The sequence below is a fragment of the Varanus komodoensis genome, unplaced genomic scaffold, assembly GCF_004798865.1.
Source record: "Varanus komodoensis strain SLA01 unplaced genomic scaffold, ASM479886v1 scaffold20_3, whole genome shotgun sequence".
NCBI lineage: Eukaryota > Metazoa > Chordata > Lepidosauria > Squamata > Varanidae > Varanus > Varanus komodoensis.
Genome location: NW_025335588.1, coordinates 59,918 through 65,546, shown reverse-complemented (window position 1 = coordinate 65,546; position 5,629 = coordinate 59,918). Strand labels below are relative to the sequence as shown.

The following is a 5,629-nucleotide window of genomic DNA, read 5'->3' as shown; positions in this document are numbered from 1 at the left end:
TTGGGGGAGCCGCCGCCGGGGGCCCCGGTCCTGCTCGTCCTGCTCAGCCTGGCGGGGAGCGGCGCGCCCGGAGGCGCCGGCGAAGTGAGGGGGCCGCGGGGGCCGGGCGTGGGCCGGGCGGGGCGCCGGGCGGCCCCGGGGTGAGGGGAGTCGCCAGCGGCGCGTCACGCCGGCCCCCGGTGGAGCGCCGCTCCCATGCTCCGCGGCAGGGTGGGTGGGGCTGATGGGACTGCGCGGCAGGGCCGCGGAGCCCTGGGGTCCTGGCGCTCGCCGGAGGAGCCCGCCGGGCTGCTTCGGGGGCGGGGCGCGGCGTGCAGCGGGGGGAAGGGGCCGCCGTTGTGGTGGGTGCGTCTCCCGTCGCCGCGGGGTCACTCGGTGTCGCCGTGGGACCCTTCAAAGGCCCCCACGTGGCTGGCCTTCCGGAGGGCGGGAGAGCCCAGGCGTGCGGTGCGGGGCCACGCAGCTCCTTTCCTTTCTGCTGGAGTGACTCGCGCGCTCTCGAGCATGTCATTATGAACCATGAGGGCTAGAAACTTGTTCGATCGTGTGAACGGGCCCTCTCTGTGGCTGTGGAAGCCCCTCTCTTGGCCTGCAGCATTGCTCCCTCCGTGTGCTTTTTCCTGCAGTTGCAAACACTCTCCCTTTCCCTTTTCTTAAAGGGTATTAGGCCTGTAGCAAGCTGGGTTTGGTCTATTTTTAAGTCCTTCCTGGGTTCTTGTGGTATTTTCTTGTCACCATTCTGACTTTGTGTCTTAAATGTGCCTGCTAATGGCTCGGTTGTGGGTTTCCTTGGTGGTATTTCGCCTCAGTTGGGGTTTCCTCTGCACATCGGTTTGGCCATCGGCCAAACTGTGCCGACTTTTCCTTGCATTAGCAAGAAACGGTCCGCCGTGCAGACGTTTCGAGTGACGCGGGGCTGCTTCGGGCGCTCCCTGGCCGGCTGGGGCAATAAAAACAAAGCGATTTAAGGTGGTTTCCTGCGCCTGTTTCGGCAGGGAAACAGGCCTACAACTCCCAGCGTCCTCCACGGGGGGGGTGGCCTTTGACCCGCAGAAGTCCCGCCCCCTCGGAAGGCTCCTCGGTGTCCTGCACGTGCAGCCGCCTCGTGAGAAAGGGAGCGTTTCTCCGGCGTGTCCTCCAGCCCCCCGAGCTCCGCGACGCCCCCCTTCTCCCCGCGTGAAGCAGCGCACGTGGGCTGGACTCCAAGGCCCATGCTGGCCCAGGACCATGGGGCCCTTCGCAGCGGTGATGCGACGCCGGGCCGTGCGGGCCGCGGCCCCGCACCGATCCGCGCCCCCCTTTGGCCCCCCTCCGCCCCTCCCGCGCCCCCCTTCTGCCCCCCTTCCTCTGCCGCTTCCCTTCCCTGCCCAGAAGAGGCGGCCGCTGCCCTGGCACGCTCCTCATTGGCTGCCCACAGGGCCCGGCCCGCCTCCCCCGAGCCCGGGGCCAATGGGAAAGTGCCCCAGTGGCAGCCCCGGGCCGGCTGCGCGCGGCGCGGGCCCCATGGTCCTGGGCCGGGATGGGCCTTGCAGTGCAGGGCATCGGGTGGGCGACTCACACGCGCTGGAGACGCGGGGCCAAGGGCTGGCAGGTCCGACGTGCGGGGACGAGATGGCTGCGAATGAAGCAGCCATTCAATAGGGCAAAGCCCCCCCCACAGAGCTGCCCCCCACAAAGCCCCCCCAAAGAGCTGCCTCCCACAAAGCCCCCCAAAGAGCCCTTCCCCCCAGCTCAAGGCAGGGCTGAGCCGCCGGGCCCGGGCAAGGGGTGCCGGAAAGATGAAGAGAGGCAGTCGGAACGGTACCCTGGGAAGAGGGCACGGCTGGCGGGAGCCTGGAGGGGCAGGTTGGGGGGGGGGTTGGCCCGAAAATCCGGGGCGGGGGCCCCGGCGCCCACACTAATTGCCTCCCCCCCCCCTCCAGGAGAGCAAGGTGGGTCTCCAGGAGAGCGAGAGCAAGAGAGTTTTGCCCTGGGGTGTTGCCGGTGGTCACAGGTAAGCCATGCCCATCTCACCTGGAGGGAGGGAGGGGGCGGCATCTTATTCTAGCCTTCCCCAGTGTGGTGCCCTCGGGGCAGGTCGGACTACAACCCCCATCATCCTCAGCCGGCAGGATGCGGTTCGCAGTCCCTGGAAAGTTGGGCGAGCCCGTGGCGTTCTGTGCCTTGCTAGGATAGCTCCTCTCCGCACGAGAAATGGGACGGCTTTTGCATGGCCCTGCAAGCGTTCTTCCTGCTGAAGCGTCCTGTGAAAGTGGAAAACTTGGAGGCTTTGCTGCTGCCCCTGCTTGTTTCCTGGGTGGGATCTTTCTCTGCCTCTTTCAGGAATTGCTTAGCGGCTGCACATTTTGGGAGTAAGCCTGAAATCATCATTCTGGGCAGATCAAGGCAGGCTGGAAGTGTTATGTGCCGGGCACTGAAGATCCCTGTTGTGTTTTTCCGCAGTGGACCCCACCGCCGGTTCGGGGCACCTTATGGGGAGAATGACCTCTGGCCTCAGCAGCACAGGCCCCACAGTCCGATGGTACGCTTTGGGGAGAGGCAGCGGGGCTAATTTGAGGGTGCCTCTCGGCCTAAGAAAGTCAATGAAGACCCACTAGGTTTCCAAGCCTAGTGTGTAGGCTTTTGAGCAACACAGGTCTCTTCAGCAAGCTGGATGTGCCGTAATGGCAGAGTTGGCCACCGGCATGTCCCAAAATACCTGCTTTCGAGATGCCGAAGGATTGCAAGAGCTGCAGTGGGGGGGCGGGAAAGCAGGGCCGGCAACTTGTGGCATCGACCCTGGCCAGCAGGTGAGGGATGATGGGATCTGTAGGCCAAGGCCCCAGGATGGCCACAAGTCACACACCCCAACGTAAAGGACCGTTTTCATCCTGGGAGTCTGCGTCCCGAGTTCCCCCAGGATGCTCCTTGGGCTCACACTGCAGCCCAGCCACCCGGGGTCCCTAGGAGTCGGGCCAGAGTGGGTGCTTTTTTGCGGGCCCTACGCCGGGAGCAGGGGGAGGCTGCCAGTGGCGAGCGGGCGGGACGGGGCAGCTTCAGGGCCCTCTTTGGCTCCCGAGCCCCCCAGAGGACCGTGGGCGGCTTGCTCCTGGCTGGCCTACCTTGCAGGACTGTTGTGGGGACTGAAGGGAGCCAGGGCAGCGGGGAGCAACGGGGGGGGGGTCCCATGGAGGCCGAGGAGGGTCAGCCCGATGTTCCTCCGGCTTGCAGGTCTCCCAGGAGCGGCTTCGGCGCGGGGACGGCGCCTGGACGCCGCGGGCACCCGGCGGGCCGCGGCGGGCCCTTCCGTGGCTGGGCCGGCGGCTGCGGGCGCCGGTGGGCGGACGCGACGGCCAGGACTTGGTGGGCGCCGGCCCGGGCACCCCCCTGCCCCCGGCGGCCCTCAGCTTGCCGGAGAAGGACCCCGCGGAGGAGGACGGCCGCGTGCGGGCCCGGCTGAACGCCACGGCCCCCTGGGGCCTCCCCGGGCCCCCCGCGGGCGGCCGGGGGCCCAGCTGCCACTGCCCGGACGGAGGCCCCGGCCAGGCCCCGCAGCAGCCGGGGAAGGGGCAGCGGCAGGCGGGGCTGCGGGCCCCCACGCCCCGCACGGCCGAGGCGGCCTGGGCGGCCAGCGCCCTCACCTTCCTGCTCGTGGTGCTGGCCCTGGCCGTCCTCTGCACGCGGCTCCATCGCCGGTGCCACCGCGGACGGAGCCTCTACTGGCCGGCGAGCGGCGAGGAGGGCCAAGAGACGGTGGCCGGTGAGTACCCCGCCCCCTGGCCCGCCGGCCCGGCTGCTGGCCCAGGGCCGGCTCGGGTGCCCGGGAGTCCTGGCCCAAGGGTGTGGGAGGGGCACAGGGCCCCCTCGCCAGAAAGTGGGGGGAAGCCCTGCCTGGTTGCCCGTCCCCATGAAAGAGGCCGGGGGTCTGCCGGGCAGCTTCGTCAGATGGCTCTGGACAGAAAGTTCTGCAGAGCGGCAGAGGCATCGGCAGGGTCGTGTCCCAGCCTTTGCCTTAAAAGGGAAAGTGAAGGTTCTAGTCCTCATGGTTCCTGATTTAGCTGGAAACGGCGGTGGCCTTTCCGGGCAGTTACTTTTGAAAATTTCCCGCCCTTTCCCCACTGAGCAGTGCTGGGGCCTCCCTGCTTCATGAGGGGCAGGGTCCACATAGGGGAGCCACGGCATGACCCCTGGCCCCCCCCCACATCTACCCCCCCCCTCACGCCGCCTCTTCTCCGCAGCCGTCATCAAACGCCGCCTCCTCGCTGTGCAGGGCAGGCGCAAGAAGCGAGTCCGGCAGCACCGGCTGCCGCTTCTGCCGGACGCCTCCAGTGACACCGAGTGAGATCCGGGCGGCGGCTGGGCATGCTGGGAATTGCGCTCCCGCTGGGAATTGCGCTCTTCGAGCCGAGGGAGCCCAGCCCCGAGACCCCCAGGCTGCACGCACCCAGAGGAGCCGGCATCCTCACTTGGTGGCGGGGGCCTCGTTTTTTTCCTACGCGACAAAATATCTGTATTTTTCTATATAAAGCACGATCGAAGACTGCAAATGCCTCCGGTGCCTCCTCGGAAATCTGGGGGGAGCCGCGTCTTTGCTGCCCCAGCGCAGCGCCGGTTGGCCGGCTGGCCGTCTCTGCAGAGAGAAGCGGCTGGGGTGACCTGGGTGGGGGGGGGGGGGTAGGACTGGACCCTCCAGGAATTCGGGTCAGAAATTGTTCTTCCCAAGACAGAAAAGAGATTTTTGTTGGGAATGCGAAGCAGGCGCTCCAGCACTGAGGTTTGGCTTTGCCCCTGGGAGTAAGGGTCTAGTCCTCAAGGTTCCCCCAGGGCCAATTCCTCGGTCGCTCCACCGCTGGCCGTTTGATCCCGGACCCTGCGCCGTTGTGCCGCTAAGCATAATGTAGAAGTGCCTGCCCCTCCTAATTTTTATTTCCTTGAGTTGCTTGAAAAAAATATATCCAGGATCCGTCGTCTAGCGCACAGTGGAAGGTGCGCCTCGCTTGCGCCATCTTGATTTCCCAGAATGCTCCAGGGCCCGCCCCAGCCGAGCCGCAGCTTGAAAAAGGCGGCTCGACGGAGGCGGCTGCGGGTTCCCGCGCTTGGGGGCCCACGGCCGCGTCGGGCCTTGATCCGGGGCAGGCCCCCTTCTTGGGGCGCCCTCCCCCGGCCTTCGGGGCTATGGGTGCCCGGTGGCCGGGCAGGGCAGCCATTTTGTGAGCGTGCCCGAGAGCCCGGAAGGCGGGGCGACCTTCAGAGGGTTTCGGCGAGCCAGCCCCCCCCCCACCAGCCCCACGGCCGCAGCCGTCGCCCCAAAGCGCAGAGCCGGTCCGGTTGCTCACATCTTTAATCGTTACAAATGTACAGGACAAGCAAGATGGGCCGCGGGGCGCCCCCCCGTCCCACAAGGGCCCCCGCCATGGCCCCGGCCGTCTTGGGGGCTCCAGGGGCGGCCCCGACCGAGAGCCCCTCCGGTCCGCCGCACGGGGGAACCTGCCCCAACGAGTGCCCAGGCGGGGCTGGCGGCGGAGGGGGCCCGAGCCCCCCACGGCGCCCGGCCGCCCCCCTCCGCCTCCAGCACGATGGGCGCCGTAGTCCCCGCAGGGCCGGCCCAGGGCAACGGCCACAATGCTCCTTTTTTTCCAGTGTTAGCACT

General features: G+C 67.4%; 1 long non-coding RNA gene across 1 annotated transcript; it reads left to right on the top strand.

The window, feature by feature from the left end:
* Positions 1 to 3,301: 3,301 nt before the first annotated feature.
* Positions 3,302 to 4,522, top strand: LOC123023657. Its single transcript, XR_006414771.1, has 2 exons — positions 3,302 to 3,739; positions 4,218 to 4,522. It is a non-coding gene; the product is annotated as an uncharacterized LOC123023657 (long non-coding RNA).
* Positions 4,523 to 5,629: the final 1,107 nt, after the last annotated feature.